The sequence below is a fragment of the Malania oleifera genome, chromosome 5 (genome assembly GCF_029873635.1).
Source record: "Malania oleifera isolate guangnan ecotype guangnan chromosome 5, ASM2987363v1, whole genome shotgun sequence".
Taxonomy (NCBI): Eukaryota; Viridiplantae; Streptophyta; class Magnoliopsida; order Santalales; family Ximeniaceae; genus Malania; species Malania oleifera.
In genome coordinates this window covers 85,127,973-85,152,302 of record NC_080421.1, presented here as the reverse complement: position 1 = coordinate 85,152,302, position 24,330 = coordinate 85,127,973, and positions in this window count along the sequence as shown.

The following is a 24,330-nucleotide window of genomic DNA, read 5'->3' as shown; positions in this document are numbered from 1 at the left end:
AACTCGATATGATCTTTTTAATGAGACTTCTCTCAAGAAAATGGGGTATGACAAGGGAAGTTCAAGATGGTATTTGAAAACTGGAAGGACTACACATGCACTACCTGCATTTGCAGCAGCCTCAGCTTCAGCCTCAGCCTCTACACCAGTATCAACAGCCGCACAATCTTCTTCTACATAGGGCCTTGGCTCATCTCAAGACACACCTTCATGGTTCTTATCCTTTAAAAGGGATTTCTCCAGCTTTTCCTCTGAAGTACGCACTGGACTTCAGAATATTAAAGAAAAAGTCACATCACTTGACAAGAGGGTCACTCATATAGAACAATTTCATGCAAAATCTTCTAAGGGAAGTGATCCCATGGACATTAGCTCCGCTCTTCAGAGTGGAGATGATGATGACTTTGTAGAAAAAAGAAGGAAATTATGAAGAAGAAGGTGATGAAGGGAATACTGAAGAAGAAGGAACCCAAGAAGAAGGAGAAGAAGAAGAGGAAGAGCAAGGAGATGGCTCTGAAGAAGAAGATTAGGATGGTTAGAAGCTATCTAGCTTAGGTTACTATGAAACTTTTTGTTTGTCATAAAGTATCAAGATTTATGTACCTCAAAATGTCTATAATCATGCTACAATGTAGCTTTTTGTTGTATTTCTGTTTTTGTATGGGAACATATGAAACTTCTATGTATTACCTCTTTGTACTGATTATATTTTATTATAGAATGAATTTTTGATGGTTCTTTATAATCTTGTTACTCTTTTTGACTAATGACAAAGGGGGAGAGAGTGCTTAGTAAAGATAAAACTATAATAGAAATCATGATGGACTATATAACTTGATGACTACATGAGAACTTGATGAACTTGATAAACTACAACATGAGGACTTGATGAACCACATACGAACAAATGAACCTTTTCCATATGAACTAACATGGCTATTAAATAAATGAATGGATATATGACACATGAACTTAATTTTCATGATATGTGATGAAACTTTTTATGGCTTATAGTAAGGGGAGTACTTCATTTTTTTTTATAAAATGTTTATCTTTACACCTTGTTTTTCATCATAAAAAAGGGGGAGATTGTTGGCCTAACAAATTTTTTCAATCGGTTTTGGTGATAACAAACAAAGGACTATTTACCTTGAAAAGGTTGAGTTTTTATGTTTCAGGAAATAAGGATCAAGTATGGTTCAAATAAAGCGCAAAGTAAAGCTCAAATATGGTTCAAGTAAAGATCAAGTATGAATCAAGTGTGAGACAACTAATCAATGATCCAAGGAGAATCTAAGACATTTGCGGCTCAAGCAAAGAACTTCAAAAGCCAGATTGAAGAGGATATCAAGATTGGTCTACAAAGATTTAGGAAATATATTGTAAGTATTTTAAAAGCTAAAATACAGTTTGAAATATGTTTTTTGAAGCTCTTCCAAGGGATTATGAGGACTTAAAGACCTATTTAAGTATATTGAATCAAGTCTTGTAACAATCATAAGAGAGCAAATCAGTTTTTAAAGAAAACTGTTTTCTGAAACAGGTTTTGGCAGATCAGATGACTGAACTTTTTAGTTCAGATGACTGAAGTAGCAACTTTAGATGACTGAACTTCATGTTTAGACATCGGAAGAATTACTTCAGACATCTGAGAATTAAGTGCAGACGTCTGAAGATTTTATGGATCAAAATAGAAAGAGGCAATAGCAGTTTATACGTCTGAACTCGTGACTTCAGACATCTGAACCTGGCACCTCAGACATCTGAACCTTATCTTCAGACATCTGACCCTGTATCTAGTTCAATTTTTAAAGGGTTGTAGGAACTTCGGACGTCTGACCTTGAATCCTCAGACATTTGAACACTGTTCAACAGGCAAATTTTTAAAAATCTTATTTTTTAAATTATAGCCGTTTGAACCCCAAATTTTATAACAACTTGGGAAACTCTTTAAGGAAACTTTTGCAAACAAGGAAACTTGCTTGGAGGCCTATAAATACATGGTTCTTGTTAATCAAAAAGATACCAAGCATTGAAAATCTCTCAAGCTCTCTTGCTTTCAAAATCTCTCCTTGATCAATCTCTTGCAAGCTGAAAGTATTATTGTTCTGATATTATTGCTCATCAATTCCTGAAGAAAGATTACTGATTTCTCATTTGGAGAAAAGGAATTTGGTGAAATTCTTGTAAAGCTTCAAAAGTGTATTTCTTTCTTGATATTTATTTTTTGAAGTACATAGTTTCAATTTGTACTAATTTGCTCTTTGTGTGAGCCTCTCTTATACACCAGCTTTTTGATATCTCTCTTGTAGATTCTGGACGATTCCAGGCTATTGGATCGTTGACCAAACAAGGGTATATTGTTTGGAGAAGGCGGGCTCTAGCCTTGGCCAAGGAGTGGTTGTAAACAGGCGTTGTTCCACCTAGTAACAGAACTGCTATAGTGGAACCCTTCGGTGTTTTTCCAAGGGCGAGGACATAGGTTGTGTTGAAGCCGAACCTCGTAAAAATCTTGTCTCTTTCTATGCTTTACTTTATATTATGTACTTGCTTTTGTTGTATGATTTAAAAGTGCAAGTTGCAGGTTTTAAAGTGAGATAGAAATAAAGACTCTTGATAATTAGAAAGTACGTTTTGATTAACCGTTTGCGGAAACCCAAAAAGGAGTACGTTGGTTAATTTGTGGAAATCTTTATCAAGAGAAGTGCATACTAAGAGCTTATTCAAAGAAGGTGGTAAACATTTACAGTGAAATTAACAAAAGCACTAATATTCTTGGTTGAGTGATTGAATTGTTTTGATTTCATTAATTGGCTTGTGAATTTAAATTTCAATATTTTCAAGTGTGATTATCAGTTATTAATTGTGTTCTCCTAGTATCATAAGAAAAAGCTTAAAAAATAATTAAAATAAAAAAGAATCCAATTCACCCCCCTCTTGGGGTGCTATTCTTAATTTCAGATTCCTATATCTAGTGCACATTACCCCCTTTGGTATGCTAGCTCGGATTCCTACGTCTGGCACACATTACCCCGTTGGGACGCTAGCTCGAATTCCTACATCTGATGCACATCACCTCCCTTGACTCTAGCTCGGATTCTTACATCCGATGCAATTCATCTTCAACCCTTTATAGGCCCCCACTAACCGCTAACCAAAAGCTATTAACTACTAAATTTCGAGAAAAAAAATGCAACATTTCCATATTGCCTTAGCTTTTCTCATCCCTAATTGGTAGAAGCAAACAACACCTGATTGATCTAAAAGCCTTAACCAATTGGTGGCTTGGCTAAAATAGGTGTATTTTATTTTTATAGGCTTATTGTGAACGATAACATAGGGGAGCCACCACTGTTATCTCGAAACAATGAAGCCTATAAAGAGGGATAGCTGTAGAAACCCCAATTTTAAATAGGGCATTTTAGAAAAAATCAGCATAATAAAAGTTGACTTTAAATCTCGAGAATTGAAGGATCCCCCTTGAAAAATCCAATCAAGTCTTGAATTTTGATAAGTGAGTCCTAGTATTTCTAAACTAAACCCTAACATTTTCAAATCGAGTCCCGGTTACATTTTAATCGAGTCCTTTTCAAAAATAATTTCTTCTATTTCGAAGAGGAGTTTTGTAAATGGAGCCCCTAGTATCTTAGACTAAGTCTTGGAATTTTAATTGAGTTTGATGATTTTAGAAATCCAAAATGGAGGCCTTTTAATAAAGTATCTTTCCCTTAAAATCAAGTCCCTCATGTTCAAGCACCTTTTATTTTCAAGTTGTTTTGTTTAAGTCTAGGTCCTTTTATTTCTGGAAACTTAAGGTCATATTTTGTTACCGGTTAGTTCTTATGCAAGACTGGTCAACTTTGATATGGGGTTTCAGTCAAAATTGGAATACGTGCATGAAATAACATATTTTATTAAAAGGGGGGAGCGTGTGCCCCAGATATAATGCAGATACATGTAGTAAAAAAAATAAAAAATGTGCAAATACAAAAGTAGATACTAAATACAGGGAAATAAAAAGTTGAATACATGAAATACATACAGGAAATACAAAAAATACGGGAAAGACAAAGAAATACAATGGAAAATAAAATACAAGAAAAATCCGCAAAGGCAGCTCGGAGCATATTCTAGAGCATCTTTGAAATCCCCTCTTCACCAAGAAAAATATAAGAAAATAAGTGAGTTAGATAGGTTAAATGAAATTTATAAAAAATATATTAAATAATTGAAAGTTCACATGTGTGCAATGATGGAGAATGAAAGTCGTTAAAATATTTCCTGCCCAAGTCCCCACTAACTGAATCAAAGGAATAAAGGGGCAAGTTTTTGGAGCAGAACTTTGTTGGAGGGAAAGCATTTGGGTGCCAATTGAACTACCCAAACTCCCTTTAAAGAGGGGGGAAGAAAAAGGAAAGAGGGCAATTGGAAAGCGTAGGAACATCAGAGAGAAATCTAGAGAGAGTTAGGGCAATTAGAAGGGCAATAGAGAGGAAGCGCAGAGTATTAGAGAGAAAAATAGAGGGAGAGCAATCAGAATAGCAATTAGCTAAGAGAAAAAGAGAGCCATTCAAAAAGAATTAGAGAGCAGTTACTAGACACCCTGTTGACCTCGGTGTATTCCCAAGAGGGGGCGGTGAAATAGAGATTTAAAAAATTTATTCCTAGGTCAATCGGTCTAGCAACAGTATTATGTAACCTAGGGATAGTCTAAATGTATATGAAATTGTAGATATGATATGTTAAATAATTTTCAAAACATACAACGCAATTCTAGTATTTCCCAATCAAATGCAATACCATGCCAATTAGATTTGCAGTATATTCAGCAAGGAAATTAAATCAAGTACAACGAAGAATATAATGTAGGAAATGTAAACTTGACACTGAATATGATATCGGGGTTCGGCCAATCCTGCCTACGTCCCCGCCTTGGCTCACAAGCACAAGGATTCAACTAAAGGCTCACTTCACGAGTGGAGCGGCACCGTTTACAACACCTTACTAGGATGGTGCACCTAACTTTCCTAACCGGGTCGAAACCAGTCTGGGACTTTTACCAGGGTAAGTCTCCCTCTTTAGGCCCACACATGGAATACAATAATCAATACAAATTTTTGCATACAAATGAAGTGCTTCTAATCAATCAAATATGTTTACAATACAGTCCAGATAAATATGCAGGTACAGATGATAGTAAATATGTTCAATGCCAATAACGTGTGCTAAACACTCAATCTGATGAAAATTTATAATCAAGACCTAGAGTGTATTTCCAAACAATCTTTGAAACTAAGTATTAATGTAAATCAATCACAGCAAGTTTCAAAGAGTTCCAAAAAGTCTATTCAAAATATCTCAAAAATGATTTTCTCAAAATAATAACTCAAATGATATTTGAAAAATAAATAAGCTTGTGAAAAAGTATTTTGCAAATCAAAAATCACAAGCTTGATGAGTCTTGCAACAATGATGCAAAGACTCACTAGCTACAACAGTTTTCCCACACAAAGATTTATTAGTTAAATCGGGGGAAAAACCTTCGCTAAAACTCTTAATCAAAAACAATATTGCAATAAATAACAAGGAGAGTTTAAGCACTATAAACACTCAAGAACACTCTTTAGAGACTTGATCTATCAAGGGAATAGCAAAGAGTGAGTATATGGGCTTAGTATAGAAAAAATATGCTCTAGGAAAGTCAGAGGATTTTTTGCTAATTGAAATTGCTAATCACCCTTAATTTTTGCAAATGTACCCATATATATAGAGAAGGCCAAACATATAACCATTTGGGATATACAACGAATTATTAAAAAAATTTTAAATGAGTTTAAGAAATTAATTATGTTTTACCCTAATTAACTGTAATAAAAATTTGGCTGACACAAGAGTTTCAGTTGACCGAGCCATAGGTTCAGTCGCCCAAACAGACACAACAAGAAAATGTGAATTTGAACTTTGGGTGCTTGAATGGAGGTTCGGTTTGTTGATCAAGGTGATTTTCCATTCGGTACGAAGTTCGGTCGTCTGGACTCAAGTTTGGTTTGCCGAACTTGAACATTTGGTCACTAGCGCCCTTTGAATTTTGAACCTAGGTCCCGATTCTTACTAGATCTTTCCCTTGATCATATGAGTATAGCCTTTAAGATATAGGGAATTTGGCATGTGATGTCTAGGGACATATGGTCAGTTTACGGCCTAGGCTTCTCAATTCATCCTTATTACAAACCATATTATATTATAGACCAAGCAAAAACTGAATACAAATGCAATATAAAATAGGTCTTCATTCTTTCGCTTCTTTAGATGTCATATATATGAAGCATGCTCTTTGAAGTTCGTATGTCCTCCTTGAGTTCCTACCATAAGTACATGATAAGGATGAGCCTGTTCAAGAAGCTCAGTGCACAGGTGAGAAACATTGGTTTTGTCATAATCAAAATGGGATCAGACTCATAGAGTCAACATTGTCCCCCTTTTTGATGATGAAAAAAACAATTTGAAAAAGCTGGCAAAGTCAAACTGACTCCCCCTAAGTATATGCGTAGAGTTTAAATTTGAAGTACATACATATGACAAAAGAAGATCAACTACCACAAATTATGCATTCAATTTTTAGTTGTCAATAAAGCTTAATTATGATATGTATTTAGATGTATTTAGCTTTCCCAATTTTGCATTAGACATTTCTCCCCCCTTTTGACATCAGCAAGAAGGGGCTAAAGTAGGAAAGTAAACACAAGACATTTAGATATAAGATTCAATTTTAGGAAAATTTTTGAAATTTTGGCAGCATGCCGTTTGAAAATAGTGCAATTCCCAAAAATAAATCAATGACCTGAATGATTACAAGAATTGCTCATTATCAATGCATGCAAGATATTCAGTATAGTCCAAAACAGTGCATGCCTTGATTCAAATACACCCAACATTCTTGATCAATATGAAGCAAACATCTCAATATATACAGTATGAACACAAATGAAAGTGCTAGAATTGTTAAGGAATTTAGAGCCGGAGAATTTTTAGTTAAGTTGCTCCCCCTAACAATTTGAAAGTATGGCTTAGTTTAAGTGAGTTGCTAATATAAATCAATATTCATTTCATTATGCCTAGTAGTATAAGTCTCTTACAAACTATATTGGATATTGATTAAAACATTTTAAAAAAAATGTCAACCAGTATAATTATCCCAACAAATCATACATGCATAAGTAGAAGTGATATCAAGGCATAATATGATGCTCATAAACAAAGAACAGTCCATATCAGATTATCAAGCTTTAAGTATTGGATATAATGTTCAAGGTGATGCACATAAATTCTTTTATGCCCTTTCTCTAGGGATGAAGCTTAACTCCTCTAAATGTTCTCGATGATTATGCAAGGATGAAATTTAATTTTTAATTAGTTTTCACTCATCCTTTCAAAAATATTTTAACATTAATTTTATCATAATCATCTTTGAACAATGTTTTACTTGGGAAAATTCTAACGAAAATTCGGCAATATGTCGTCTATAAATTGAACATTTTCCCATAAAACCTAAATCTGATAGGTTCAAATAAGCAATTTTTTTAATTCAGTTGAAGGCACATGAGAACCTAAAACTACTACCAACATGTAATACACGTCAACTACATCTGCCATGTAGGAGGCATTCAACACAAGCATGCAATCAGGTAGCTCAAAAACAAATTATGTAAAATAAAACTATCCAACAGTTTTTATCAGTCAGTGCACTATGGATAGCTATGTACAATTTAGTTCCCATAAATACAAACGTGCATATAATATGATATAAGATCAAGAGAACCTTTGAATTTGTAACCATAGAAGATGAATGCTCCCCTTGAATTATGCACTTATTCAATTTATGCCCGACTCACTCTAAAAATGAGCAGGTCGGAAGTTATCCCAATTATAGGGTTTCATTCAAGTAATACTTAGCCCAAAGGCCAGATCGTCTCCTTAGGAAATGCATTTTATTTCCAAACTCGTGTAATTCCAAAAGAAATTAAGAAAAGAAAGATTTATTGAACATAGTTCAGATTCAGTTTCCTAGGATTTTTGAGGTTTTTGCAATAGAATTTAAATTCTAACTAAAAATTAAATATCCATGAAATAACTTAAATAAATACCAGATTCAATGCCAGAATAATGAAAGAACCAAACCCTGCGATCATTCAACTAAATAAAAATATTAACTTTAAACGTAAAGTCAAGCGAGAATACACTCTAAATAAAAACACCAACTTTAACAATAAAAAGAAAACTTGAAATTAACAATAATAATGCTCAAACAAGAATTTAAATGCAAGAGAGAGAGAGAGAGAGAGAGAGAGAGAGAGAGAGATTTAAACATAAATTTTTCTAATAAAAAGAAAATTCTTAAATTAAACAAACTATTTTTAAACAAAAATTAATCCAAACTTTGAATAAATTAAAAACATAACGATAAAATTAATTTAAAAAAAATTGAGTTCAAATAAAGAGAGAGATGAGAGAGTAAGGATGAAGAGAGAAGAGAGAGGAGAGAAGAGAGAGAGAGAGATAGTCGAAAATCCGAGAGAGGTTGAGAGTCTTCTGCTATCTTGCGCACCGCCGCCTCTTGCTGCTCCCTTTTTCTCCATAAACCCTCCTAATCCATAAAATATCCTATTCCCCTTCTAATATTTTGCCTTAGCCATGTCTCCTCTTGAGATAGGTGCATGGGCCATTTTTTTTTTTGTGGCCCAAGACTCCTTTTTTCCTTAAGCACTGCACATGACCCAACACATCAACTTCACTTTCAAGCCCAATTTTGACCCAGTAAACGTTTGAATTAGCAAAAGACTATTTCATAATGAATTGTAGATATCTTTGTAAGATTTGCAATGCTACATGAATCACATTAATCTGATATCAGATGAAAGAGTTATGATTAAAATACCGAAATACATTCAGGCTGTCTTCTAGTGAATTTCAGACTTAGATTGTTGCCCACTTTTCATTGCATGACACGGATTCATGTGCATGAAACCCATGTAGTATTCTGTTAGAATTGGTGTATTCCCAAGAGGGGGGGTGAATTGGAATTTTAAGATTTATCACCTAGGTTAAGCCGGATAAACAGCAATATATACACAACCTAGGGTCTGCCTATTCAATTTCCAAATGCGTAGATAAGTATAATGTGAAATTTAAGTCATACGCATCATTCACCCATAACATACATGTGCGGCTAATATAAAGTGCGGAAATATAAATGAACACACCATATGTTATCGGGGTTCGGCCAACCGTGCCTACGTCCCCGCCTCAAGCTCGCAAGCTAGAGGATTCCACTAAGAGCTCACTTAAGGGTGGAGCGGCACCGTTTACAACCAGGTCAAATTAATACAGGGCTGACCTCAACCTTAACCAGGTCAATTAGCGGGGCTGACCTCAACCTACACGCCTTAACAGGACGACGCACCTAGCTTTCCTAACCGGGTCTAAGCCAATCCGGGACTATTCCAGGGCTAGTCTCCCTCTTTAGGCCCATGCCTGGAAATACAACCAATGTGTATTATACTGAAATGGTACAGTGATTGTGCTTTCAAGTAAAGCAGATATGTACCCAAATTCGCGCAATAATATACACCACAAATATGAAATAATTTGTAAGCTCAGTGTGGTCTAAGATGTCAACTCTCAAATAGATTTACTATCGTTGTAATGAGTGCGTGAGAGTGCAAACTCAAATGATCTTTGTATCACAAGATATTCAATCTAAGTGCTCAAACAAAGATATCATCCAGACTTCATATATTTCAATCAACAAGTTTTCTCAATACACATATATATATAAAGCTCTAGCAACGTATAAGTTTGGTTTGCAAAAGGATATTCAATCTTTGTATTCAGCAAAAGATATATGAGTTAACGAGTACTGCAACAAAGATTTTATCACACTATCAAATATCTCATCAAATATTTTCAAGATTAATAACACAGTAGATATTTGAAAATGTTTTGCAACCACAATACAAATACCATCTTCTTAAGATGTTGCAATGGAGGTGCAAATCTTAGAAGATCTATCAAAGTTTTCTTAGGATAGACTTATTAATAAAGTCCCCTAAGAATACTCAAGGTTTAGCTCTCAAGGATAATAGAACAATCAAATATGAATGGGAGAGCAAACCTACTTAGACTAGCACTCAATCAACTTACAAAGGGTTTAATTTGTATGAGAAGGTAAGTATGAGTGTAGGAGGCTTAAGAATGAGTATTATAGGGTTTTGGATTTTCAAAGAATTTTCCCTGATCAAAGTGGCTAATCCCCCTTTAATCTTTGCAAATGAAGGCATATATATAGGCAAGGGAGAAAATATGACCGTTGGGGACCTATAGGGTATTATTAGAAAAGTTTAATGGAGTTTAATGCATTTTAACCCTGTTTAGAAAAATATTAACCACGGTAAAAATGGGAACAACCCGAGAGGTCCGGTCGACCAAAAGTGGTTCGGTCGACCGGGACTCAAGTAGCTCGGTCGACCGGGGGAATTTTGAACTAAGGGATCGGTCGACCGGGCAGGGCGATTTTTCAATATTCCGAGGTTCGGTCGACCGGACACTTTTTGAACTACATGGCTCGGTCGACCGGACCGCTGGGAATTTTCCCGAGACCCTTCGGTCGACCAAGTTGTTGACGAACAAAAATGGTCGGTCGACCGGGAGGTCAAACTGTTGACCCCCAGGAGGTTCGGTCGACCGAGGTCAAATGACCTATAAGTGCTCGGTCGACCGGGCCTGGGTCAAACAGTTGACCCAGATCGGTTTCGGTCGACCGGGCCAAATTGAACTGAGTTGGCCGGTCGACCGAAAGTGCATCAAGTGTGCATTTCGGTCCCTTCTTGCAACATTCAAACCCTATTCAAGTGCCTATTACATACAAGTGCAAAGGTGAGTGTCCTAAGGTCACTTGGGGTCCAATTTTGAAGACACCGAAAAAGTCCGGTGTCGGTCGACCGAAGGTCGACCGAAGGTACACCCTAAGATCTTTCTATGGTTCGGTTTGAGCTTACAAAGTAAATCATTCATGTGATGTGTGTGAGCTTATTACAAACCGAAAAACCCTAATTACTATTACAGACAATTTCACTGGAAAATATTATAATTAAGAGTTTATGAAATTGTCTTCAAGCCTTTCTTGCTTTGTGCACATCTTGATTTTATCATTCTTGATTCCTGCACAAAAGCTCAACTACTCATTAGATACAATGAGTATTTGTCATAATCAAAACCGGGCGTGACCAATAAGGTCAACATATTCTCACATGGCACTCAATTCTATTTTATATCTCCTTTAATTTCAAAAATTATCACATTGCATAACACGAATTCTTCAATTTTTACACACGCACACAGCTTCAAACAATTGTGTGCATGGCTAGTCATTTGCAGGCATGTGGCTCATGGTTCGGTCTTTGATATTTGGCTTCATGCACATGACCTTGATTTGAGCTCTAGATAACGTACATGTACGTACATTTTTAATCTCGGCTTTAATGTCCAAAAATTATCCTGCAATAATAAGTTACCAAAAATTCATAAATTATCGAGTAATGATCCAAATATTGTAATTCGAGCTCAATGTTAAATTATTGAACATAATTGAGCATTTAATTAAAAATATAATCTTTAATGCATGATTTTAAACACCTAATTACGCAATTTAGACTTGTAATCAATGCCTTTTCTTAATTATCTACTTTCTTTAACCAAGATTTTCAATGATTTAGACTTGGCATTACTTGTATTAGGCTTATCGAACCAAAAAGTCAGAAAAGATATTTTTCATGGTCATAAGCCCATCTTGCCTCTTTTCTTATGAATTTCAATGCACGAGAGGCACAAGTTCAAATGAATTTTAGATTAAACTGCTCATGCGCAGGTTTCTTTTGGACTATGACTTTTTTAAAAAAAAATTTTGAAACCTAGTGCAATTAATTCAACCATTCAACTTCATTTAAGATATGAAACTCTAAAGGATTTGTCTTGAGGTTTGAGAGCTTGTGAAAGAAGTATAGGATGAATAATCTTAAAGATTAAATATCTATTATGCTTCAAAGGAGTATTTCAGTGATGCAATACATTTTTCAAAATAATTTCGTGTTAGTGATCATGACCAGGCTTGAGCAAAGAGCATCAAAGAGTAAATGAATTTCTTTGAATATCGCTCTTTGGTGATTTAAGATTTTCCACGAATGGAGGGTATCCTCTAGAAATGACAAGGATATGAACCATTGAGAGGATGAATCTCTACTTAGATATGATCGTGGTTTTATAGAGATTTCCTATAGAAAGGAAGGCATAAGCATGAATCCAAACTAGAGAATTTTATATTTAAAGCACAAGGGATTATTTCGATTGAACAAAAAGGCATGAATCCCTTAGTCGATGACTCTAATTTTGATTATGAGAAGGATGTCTATTAATAAGCACCTGATGAATAAGGAGTTATGATCAACAATACTTAAGCCTAGAGAGATGATTAAAATTTTATTAGCCTTTTAAGGCTCCAAGATGAATTTAGGATTAGATGATGCTTAAAATATGATTCATTTCCTAAAACTCGATCTTACACAATGGATTGAGTGTGTTTAAAATAGGATTTGTACATTCAAGCATGGATTAAGCATTAAGAATTTTATACCAAGCAAGGATGCTTTTGTCCATTAGGAAGTGGATTTTAATTAAGCTATAGCCAATGATTTCATATTTTAACCAATGAATATATGCATTAAGTTTAGATTGGTTATACACTTGGATTTGTAGATTGACTTGATTCTAAAATGATCTTAGTATACCAAAGGTGGAATGAATATGCTAATATTTGACATTTTAGGGACAAACCACTTCGTAGGCTAATAGACATCAACCCCCCAAAGCCTAGAACCTAAGAAAAGTATTTATGTAACTCCAATCGGAATTCGTTCCTCCTTAAGTTCTAATGAGTTTCCTTTCTTTACAACCCATACCATTTTTATATCTTTGAGTCTTGATGGGTTAGGAATATGTGGTTCTTTGACTCTCCAGACCTGTTTGCATTTTACACCTTTCCTTTTAAACGAGCAATCAAATTTTATGTGCCCCTTCTTTTTACACAAGACGCATATGGTGTGAGTATACAGAATGGAAGAGGTACTAGCATAATGTTTAGATTCTCTTACAAAGTACCCCATGTATACCTTCTTCCTCTTCTTATTTTCAATTCCATTAAATCCTATACCTTCCTTATCTAAGGTCATCTTTTGTGAACCTAACAACTTATTAAAATTGTCTTTGCCTCTAGTGAACATATAGATGATCTTAGCTTGGTCTTCTATTTTCTTTTCTAGATCTTGAATTTTTAGATCTTTCAAACCTTTACAAACATCCTGTAATTTCACAAATTCTTTGGTCATGTTGTTTGCTTTACATTTAAGTTCTACAATGGGAAGATCTTTATTATTATCACTTGAAGTTTCAGATCTAACAACATTCAATTCTTTTTCCAACTTTCCATTCTTGTTTACTAACTATTTGATTTTGAAATCATTTTCTCTTTCAACAAGAAGTTTTGACTCACATTCTTTCAAAGATGCCTCATACTTGTTTTTCAATGCAATATATCTTTTGTTAACTTTAACAAGTGACTTATGAATTCTAATGTATTCAACTTGCAATTCTTCATAAGTAGGCATGCTTTCACTACCAGAACTATCACATGATTTAGTATCAGATGCATCATTATAATTATCACATGAATCATTGCCAGTATTTTTTGATAAAGTAGAAGGAGACGAATTTACCTTATCGTCGGTTAAGGCTATAAAGCACCGTTTTTCTCATTCAAGATCTTTTGACCTTGAGTCACAAGGAGTGATCGCCTTTTCTTGCTTAGTTGCTCTATATCTCTTTTCAAGTTCCTCCCATATCTTTTTAGCACTATTACATGCCATAACTTCACAGATAATGTTAGAATCTAAAGCATACAATAAGGTGTTCATGGCATCAAAATTTATTTACATTAAATCCATGTCATTGTCATTCAACTCATTTTCCAGTTTGAAAACTTCAACACAATTAATGACTTTTACTGGTATACTATCTCCCTGATCAATAACCTTCTAGAACCTCTAATTTAAATCTTTAACAAATCGGTCATCTTAAATTTCCATACAGCGAAAGTTTCATCGCAAAATACTGGAGGGTTCGTGTAAGAACTCGAATCGTGATATATGGGTTTAAATAACTAAGAGAAGGGCAAAATGGGAATTTAAGCAGGCTTCATTGACGAAGCTAGATTTCGTCGACGAAGACCTTGTGTTTCTTGTTGACAATGTTCAGAGGCTCGTCAACGAGGAGAAGCCGAGAAGTTTCGAAAAATTGGGAATCTCAACTTCGTTGATGAGGTCACTGTCTCATTGATGAGCTGACTATGTGACCTCGTCGATGAGGAAACCATTTCGTCGATGAGGGCGGCCAAGTCAAAGGCTATAAAAAGAGATTTCCATTACTTCCTAGCTAAGAAATTTAAATATCTTCTCTCTATCTCTCTAGAAACTCTCCATACACTCCCTCTCTTTAGAATTCTTCGTCCTTTGTCGTGAGAATAGATGATCCGAAGTTATCACAAGGATCAGTGAAGGATTCTCTACAAAACCTACGGATCAGAAATTCGTTTAAGAGATTTTTGGGTTTCGGTGTAAAATCGAGGTAAGGCTCGATTTTCTTTTATGATCTGATAGTTTTTAGAGAGTAGTGTCATGAGTATTTTTTGTACTGGGATTTGTAGGTTTTGGATCTCAATTCGCAGTTTAGGAGCCTTGGAGTTCGGGATTTGTTATTTAGGGGAGAGGTAAGGGGAATTAGTTTATGTCGATTATTTTTGAAATCAAACTTGATAGAATTGTGGTTCACGGTCCTGTGTGTGTTTTGGCTACTCATTTGAGGGAATCTAACAGGGAAAACTATGAGTTTTTCATGATTACAGTTTTAGGAAAAAGGGGGCAACGGGCTGCATCCCTTGTTTTGTTGAAAACCGAATGTATATAATGATTTATACTGTGTTATAGGGATGACCGTGCCTTGACTTCTTTAAACTATATGTGTTTGGAAAGCCATGATTTTATATTACCAAATGGGTGTGGTTTTTTTGGTCATATGAGCATGCATGTGTGTGTGATTGGTTGAAATGCAAGTAGGAACGTGGTTTTGAATTTGTTCCAAGTACTAAGAGTCTCCGGCTCTATATCCGAGGGCATATGAAATTGCTGGCCATGTTTGGCAAGAGTATCCGGCTCTATATCCGAGGGCGTGAGCCTAATCGGCTGATCGCCGAAGGGTGTGGATCCATCAGTTTTGCGTCGATACGATGTCATGGGAGTCAAGGACTAGCCGTGTGCCAGTGGCGCCATGTTTTGTGGGGTGGCTACGGGCCAATGCCGTATTTCATAGGCCAGCTTCACACCGAAGGGTGTGACGGCATTGGGATTGCTTGATCATGTGTGTGTGCGTGTATGCACTGTTGTGAAATTAGTACTGGAACTGCATTTAACTATTTATGTGTTGTGTCATGATAACACTCAAATGCCACACACTGATATAACCTGCATTCTTCCTTACTGAGAGGTGTCTCACCCCTGCTGTACATACATATTTTTCAGGTCTTTGAGTAACCGAAACTAGCATCCTTGTGTCAGGAGCGTAGTGGCTGGTGTACAGTGGGCAGCGCTCGGGTAAGTGCTAGGAATTTTGTTTCACAGGTTGCCATTTTGAGATATGTTGGGCACCTAGTTGTACGTTGTATGATGAAGCCTTGACTCTGTTTGTGTATAGACTCTGGTATGGTACCATGTTTGTATAGAAAGACCTTATTTCCGCTACGTATCTTGTGTTGTGTGTGGATGTGTATAGGGTGTCTGGTAGCCCCACGGGGTCGGACCCTCATTCATTGTAATATATCGATGGTATTTTGTATGATACAAGGACAGGTTTGGTTATGAATTCACCCCTAGATCCCATTATTGGGTTTGGGGCGTAACATCTTGGTATCAGAGCTAACCAGGTTGTTAGGTCTTGTAGACTTGGTTAGGCTTAGCTGTGAGTACATACCAGAGTATAGGATGTTGGATGTGAGTAGAGTTGGTTGAGGATTGTTCCGTTGCTAGACCGGGACTTGTCGGCGGTATTCCTCGTTTTTCGTAGAATGATGATTTCAGTAAAAGTAGGGCAGACCATTGACGACTTTCATGCTGGTGTGATAGGATAGACCTGGACCTAGCAGGGAGTAGTTAACATGATTAGTTGTAGATATTTGTGTTAACTGTGTGTGTTGTAGGAGTCTTGATAGAACTCTACAGTGTTTTCAGCAGGGAGCCCAAGGATAACAACTTGGGAAGTGGCTCCGAGAAGATTGCGAGTGATGAGTCTCCGGCTGTGCCTCGGGGACTGACGAGGTAGGTTTTGCGGGAGATTGGGCGGAGTGTGAGGAGACGTGAACGCTCTCCCATTGCTATGGGGTGCAACATTCAGAGGTTCACACGCATGCATCCTCCGACGTTCTCTGGGGGACATGACCTAACTATAGCAGAGGACTGGGTGAAGAAGACTGAGAGGATCTTGGAGGTCCTGCACTACATGGATAGGCAGTGAGTCCTCTATGCTACCTTCCACCTATCTGGGGAGGTGGGTTGATGGTAGACTGCGATGAGTTTGCTAGAGAAGCAGAGAGACAGTCCAGTGGAGATTACATGGAGCCATTTTAAGGAGGTGTTCTTCGATCGATACTTATCGGCTTCCATACGTGATGCTAAGGCGGATGAGTTTTTTGCCCTGATTCAGAGGAGTATGACGGTGTAGGGGTATGCGGCTTGGTATATAGAGCTATCTCGGTTCGCGCTATGTTTGATCTCGAGCGAGTATGAGAAGACTCAAAGGTTCGAGAATGGCCTATGGAAGGACATCCGTAGATTAGTGGGTATGCTTCAGATCCGCGAGTTTTTGATTTTGGTGGATAAAGCCACTGTGATTGAGACCGGTATCCGAGAGGATGAGGTGGATCAGGAATCGAAGAAGAGGACAGTACCTTCTGGTTCTTAGTCAGGATCTCGTCAGGGATTGTGGAAGAATAGGAACAAGGGCTCAGGTTACCATCAGAATATCGAACGCTAGGGGTCTCATGGGAACAAGACTAGTAGTCATTGTACCAGATGCCACAGATGGCATGAGGGTGAGAGCCGATCATTTGGGGTAACTACTACAATTGTGGTCAATTAGGTCACATGTTTCGTGATTTTTGTGCATCGAAGCAAGACATGCCTGCATCCAGTGTGAACCAGGGTAGCAATCAGATACCTCGGGGAACCGTTCAGACAAATACAGCTTCGGCCAGAGTATACTCTCTTACTATAGCGGATGCTGAACATGGAGGGAACGTAATGACAGGTACCTTATTATTGCTTTCAAATAAAGCTTCTATTTTGTTTGATTCGGGTGCAACCCATTCTTTTGTATCTGTGAGTTTTATTAAATGGTGTGGGGTTGAGACCCAAGTCATGAACGAGGTATTATCTGTTACTACACTATCTGGGAGTATATCATTCTGTAGGAGGATGTCAGGAGATTGCCCAGTGGTAATTTAGAGGAAGCTGCTACTGGCGAATCTTATGGTATACAATTTGTCGGGGTTCGATGTCATTCTGGGGATGGATTGGTTATCCTCTAGTTATGCTGTGATCGACTATCGTAAGAAGATAGTAGTTTTCAGACCTCCTGGGGGGGAATATGAATTCGTGGGATTGTGTGTGCGTTTGACGCCACAGGTTCTATCGGAACTACAGGCGAGGAAGTTTCTCTTGGATGGGTGTCGAGGGTACCTAACTTGTGTGAAGGAACCACCGTGGGATGAGTTGAGACTCGAGGATATTTGGGTAGTCAGTGAATTTTTGGATATGTTTCTAGATGATTTACCCAGTTTACCTCTAGATCATGAGGTGGAGTTCGCGATGGAGTTATTGCCTGGCAAGGCACCGATCTTTAAATCTCCGTATCGGATGGTTCTAGCAGAGCTTCGAGAGTTGAAGGAGCAGTTACAAGAATTGTTGGACAGGGGTATCATTCGACCTAGTGTTTCGCCCTGGGGATCTCTTGTACTGTTTGTGAAGAAGAAGGACGGGTCGATGCATATGTGCATTGATTACCGTAAGATTAACAAGGCGACTGTGAAGAACCGTTACCTGTTTCCTCGTATCAATGATCTCTTTGACTAGCTACAGGGAACACAGCTTTTTTCAAAGATCGACCTATGGTCAGGGTATCATCAGGTGAGGGTTAGATTTGAGGATGTTGCAAAGATGATTTTTCGAACCAGATATGGCCACTACAAGTTCTTGGTTATGCCTTTTGGGTTTACCAATGCTCCGACGGTGTTCATAGATCTAATGAACAGGGTTTTCCATGAGTACCTGGACCAGTTGGTGGTGGTATTCATTGATGATATTCTGGTATACTCGAGGAGTTCAGAAGAGCATGAGAACCACCTGAGGTTAGTATTACAAGTTCTGCGAGAGAAGAAGTTGTATGCTAAACTGAAGAAGTGTGAATTCTAGTTGGATCAGGTTGCATTCTTAGGCCATGTGATGACTGGTGATGGTATCTCAGTGGATCCTAGCAAGATTGAAGCTATGGTTAATTGGGTAAGGCCGAAGAGTGAACAGTAGGTTCGGAGTTTTCTAGGACTGGCGGGTTATTGTCGTCGGTTTGTGGAAGGTTTCTCTAAACTTTCTGGGCCTCTAACTCGATTGAATAGGAAGGGAGTGAAATTTGAGTGGATCAATGATTGCAAGGAGTGTTTTTAGGAGTTGAAGCACCGACTGGTCACTGCTCCGGTTTTGACTATTCCTTTGGGGGATGACAGTTTTGTGATCTATAGCGATGCGTCTCTAAAAGGTTTGGGATGTGTGCTTATGCAGCAGGGTAAGGTAGTAGCGTATGCTTTTCGACAATTGAAGGAATATGAGAAGAATTACCCTATGCATGATCTGGAGTTAGCTGTTATTGTATATGCACTGAAGATCTGGCAACACTATTTGTATGGTGTGCAATGTAAGATTTTCACTGACCACAAAAGCCTTAGGTACTTTTTCACGCAGAAGGAGTTGAATATGAGGCAGAGATAGCGGTTTGAATTGATTAAGGACTACAATTCCACCATCAGTTATCACCCGGGGAGAGCTAATGTGGTAGCCAATGCATTGAGTCAGAAGTCAGAACCTGTGGATGTATCTGCAATTGTAGCTCAGCTTCACATTAGATAGGATCTGGAGAGCTCAGGTATAGAGTTGGTGTCTAGGGATCATCATGCTTTCATTACTAGCTTGGTAATCCAGCGGACTTTGTTTGAGCGTATAAAAGTGTCACAGACTTGTGATGCGGAGTTGGCAGAGGTTATGGAAAAGGTACAGCAAAGGTTGACTGCGAAGTTCAAGATCTATGAGGGAGGTGTGTTGAGGTTTGGGACCACGTTGTGTGTTCCGAATGATGATGAGATCAGAATGATGATTTTGGAAAAAGTGCATCGCTCATTATATACGGTACATCCTGGTAGTACAAAGATGTATTGAGACTTGCGTGAGACCTTCTGATGGAGTCGTATGAAGAGGCAGATTGTTCAGTTCGTGGAGCAGTGTTTGACATGTAAGTGGGTGAAAACTGAACATCAGAGGCCGGCAGGGCCATTGCAGCCTTTGCCTATTTCGGTGTGGAAATAGGAGCATATTTCCATGGACTTTGTACTGGATTGCTGCCAACTCTTCACAGGCAGAATGCTTTTTAGGTGATTGTGGACAGGTTGACGAAATCTGCTAACTTCTTACAGATGAAGGTTAGCTACTCTTTGAGTAGACTAGTAGATATGTATATGCATGAGATAGTTATGATGCACAGAGTACCGGTGTCCATTGTATCAAATCAAGACCCGAGATTTACTTCTCGATTCTGGTCGAGCTTGCAGGAGGCACTGGGGACGAAGCTTACTTTCAATACAACGTTCCACCCCCAGATTGATGGAAAGTCGAAGAGGACGATACAGATCTTGGAAGATATGTTGCGAGCTTGTGTGTTAGACTTTGGTGGTAGCCGGATACAATTTATGCTACTAGTAGAATTCACTTATAACAACATCTTCCAAGCGAGTATTGGGATGGCACCATTTAAGGCTTTGTATGGTCGGAAGTGTCGATCTCCTTTGTATTGGAATGAGGTTGGTGAACGTCAGGTGTTAGGACTTGAACTTGTGCAGAAGGCATCTGAGAAGGTGGGTTTGCTCTTGGAGAGGATTAAATCGGCTTAGAGTCGATAGAAGAGCTACGCAGATATTCGCCACCGTGTGTTAGAGTTCGAGGTGCTGGGGGGGGGGGTAAGGTATTTCTGAGAATCGCTCTGATGAAAGGGGTAATGAGATTTGGGAAGAAGGCAAGTTGAGCCCGAGGTACATCGGACCATTCAAGGTTCTTGAGCGAGTGGGTCTGGTGGCCTACAGGATTGCACTACCCCCAACACTCTCGAGGATCCACGATGTATTTCACGTATCCATATTGAGGAGGTATGTATTGGATCCTTCATATGTTATTAGCTATGAGGATGTAGAGATTGGGGGTACTTTGGCATATGAGTAAGTACCTATTCAGATTCTGGATCGTAAAGTTCAGAAGCTTTGTACCAAGGATATACTGTTAGTGAAGGTATTGTGGCGGAATCACGAGGTTGAGGAAGCTTCTTAGGAACTGGAAACGGAAATACACCGGAAGTATCCGCAGTTTTTTTGAGTATGTGTACATTTCTCTACTTTGGGTTGGGATAGGTGGTTAGTCGTTGGGAGTACATGTTATTGTGAACTCTTGAGACAGTTTATGTTTGTAACCACGATATTCCTCTACCATAAGTGAGGGTACGTATATATTATGATGCGACTGCATTGTGGTAGTCACCAGTTTCTTTCTAGAATTGCGGATATGTATTTGCTTGTATGTTGAGTTTGTGAATAAGAGATGGCAAATTTTGAGGACGAAATTTTTGTAAGGAGGGGAGGTTGTAAGAACTCGAATCGTGATATATGGGTTTAAATAACTAAGAGAAGGGCAAAATGGGAATTTGAGCAGGCTTCGTCAATGAAGTCTGATTTCTTCGACGAAGGCCTTGCGTTTCTCATCGATGAAGTTTAGAGGCTCCTCGACGAGGAGAAGCCGAGAGGTTTCAGAAAATTGGGAATCTCAGCTTCGTCGACGAGGTCACCGTCTCGTCGACGAGCTAACTATATGACCTCGTCGACGAGGACACCATTTCGTCGATGAGGGCGGCCAAGTCAAGGGCTATAAAAAGAGATTTTCATTACTTTTTAGCTAAGAAATCTAAATATCTTCTCTCTATCTCTCTACAAACTCTCCATACACTCCCTCTTTTTAGAATTCTTCATCGTCCGTCATGTGATTTGATTATCCGAAGCTACCACAAGGATCAGTGAAGGATTCTCTACAAAACCTACGGATCATGAAATTCATTTTGGAGATTTTTGGGTTTTGGTGTAAAATCAAGGTAAGGCTCGGTTTTCTTTTCTGACTCTGTAGTTTTGTAGAGAACAGTGTCGTGAGTATTTTCTGTACTGGGATTTCTAGGTTTTGGAACTCGATTCACGGTTTAAGAGCCTTGGAGTTCGGGATTTGTTATTTGGGGGAAAGGTAAGGGGAATTAATTTATGTTGGTTATTTTCGAAATCGAACTTGGTAGAATTGTGGTTCATGGTCTTGTGTGTGTTTTGGCTACTCATTTGGTGGAATCTAATAGGGAAAATTATGGGTTTTTCATGATTACAGTTTTGGGAAAAAGGGGGCGACGGGCTACATCCCTGGTTTTGTTGAAAATTAAATGTATATGATGATTTATACTGTGTTATATGGATGGCCAGACCTTGACTTCTTTAAAATGTATGTGTTTGGAAAACCATGATTTTAGATTACCAAATGAGTGTGGTTTGTTTGGTTACTTGTGCATGCATGTGTGTGTGATTGGTTGAAATGCGAGTAGGAACATGGTTTTGAATTTGTTCCAGGTACTGAGAATGTCCGGCTCTATATCGGAGGGAATATAAAATCACAGGCCATGTTTGGCAAGAGTGTCCGACTCTATATCTGAGGGCGTGAGCCTTACCGGTTGATCACCGAAGGGTGTGGATCCACTCGTTTTGTGCTGGTACGATGCCATGGGAGTCGAGGACTAGCTATGTGCCGGTGGCGCCATGTTTCGCGGGTTTGCTATGGGCCAACGCCATATTTTGCGGGCTGGCTTTAGGCCAAAGGGTGTAACGACATTGGGATTGCTTGATCATGTGTGTGCGCGTGTATGCACCGTTGTAGAATTAGTACTGGAACTGCATTTAACTGTTTATGTGTTGCGTCATGATAACACTCAAATGCCACACACCAATAGAATTTGCATTCTTCCTTATTGAGAGGTGTCTCAACCCTGCTGTACGTACACATTTTTCAGGTCCTTCGAGTAACCAGAACTAGCATCCTTGTGTCGGGAGCATAGTGGCCGGTGTACGGCGGGTAGTGCTTGGGTAAGTGCTAGGACTTTTGTTTCACGGGTTTCCGTTTTGAGATATGTTGGGCACCCGGTTGTACGTTGTATAATGGAGCCTTGACTCTATTTGTATATAGACTCTGGTATGGTACCATGTTTGTATAGAAAGACCTTATTTTCGCTGCGTATCTTGTGTTGTGTATGGATGTGTATAGGGTGTCTGGTAGCCCCACGGGGTTAGACCCTCATTCATTGTACCATATCGATGGTATTTTGTATGATACAGGGACAAGTTAGGTTACTAATTCACCCTTAGGTCCAATTTTTGGGTTCGAGGCGTGACAATTCATGACTAACCTTCCCTAAAAAAATGAGGATGCACCAACACGAGCCATCATGATCTTTTTACAAACTAATGATTAAGTCTAGGTAACAAGGCTCTGATACCAATTGTTGACTTTGGTGGATTCCCAAAAGGGTGGGGGGGGGGGGGGAATTGGAGATTTGAAAATTTTCTTCCTAGGTCAACTTGTCTAGCAACAGTATTACGCAACCTAGGGGCAATTTAAAAATATATGAAATTGCAGATATGCTATATTAAATAATTTTCTAAACATACAACACAATTCCAGTATTCCCAATCAAATGCAATACCATGCTAATCAAATTTGCAGTATATTCAGCAAGGAAATTAAATCAAGCACAACGTAGAATATAATGCAAGAAATATAAACTTGACACCGAATATGATATCGGGGTTCGGCCAATCTTACCTACGTCCCTGCCTTGGCTCACAAGCACAAGGATTCAACTAAAGGCTTACCTCATAGGTGGAGCGACACTATTTATAACACCTTACCAGGATGGTGCACCTAGCTTTCCTAATCGGATCGAAGCCAATCTGAGACTTTTACCAGGGTAAGTCTCCTTCTTCAGGGCCACTCTTGGAATACAATAATCAATACAAATTTTTGCGTACAAATGAAGTGCTTCTAATCAAGATAGTTCAGATAAATATGCAAGCACAAATGATAGTAAATATGCTCAGTGCCAATAACATGTGCTAAACATTCAATCTGATGAAAATTTATAATCAGTACCTAGAGTGTATTTCCAAGCAATCTTTGAAGCTAAGTATCAATGTAAATCAATCACAGCAAGTTTCAAAGAGTTCCAACAAGTGTATTCAAAATATCTCAGAAATGATTTTTTCAAAATAATAACTCAAGAGATATTTGATAAATAAATAAGCCTGTGAAAAAATATTTTACAAATCAAAAATCACAAGCTTGATGAGTCTTGCAATAATGATGCAAAGACTCACTAGCTACAAGGGTTTTCCCACACAAAGATTTATTAGTTAAATCGGGGGAAAAGACCTGACTAAAACTCTTAATCAAAAACAATATTACAATAAATAACAAGGAGAGTTTAAGCACTAGAAACATTCAAGAACACTCTTTAGAGACTTGATCTATTAAGGGAATAGCAAAGAGTGAGTATATAGGCTTACTAATTGAAATTGCTAATCACCCTTAATTTTTGCAAATGAACCCATATATATAGAGAAGGCCAACAATATAACCGTTTGGGACATAGAAAATTATTAAAAAAGTTTTAAATGAGTTTAAGAAATTAACCCATTTTTACCCAAATTAACTGTGTTAAAAATTTGGCCAACCCGAAAGTTTCGGTTGATCGAGCCATAGGTTCAGTCACCCGAATAGACACAACAGG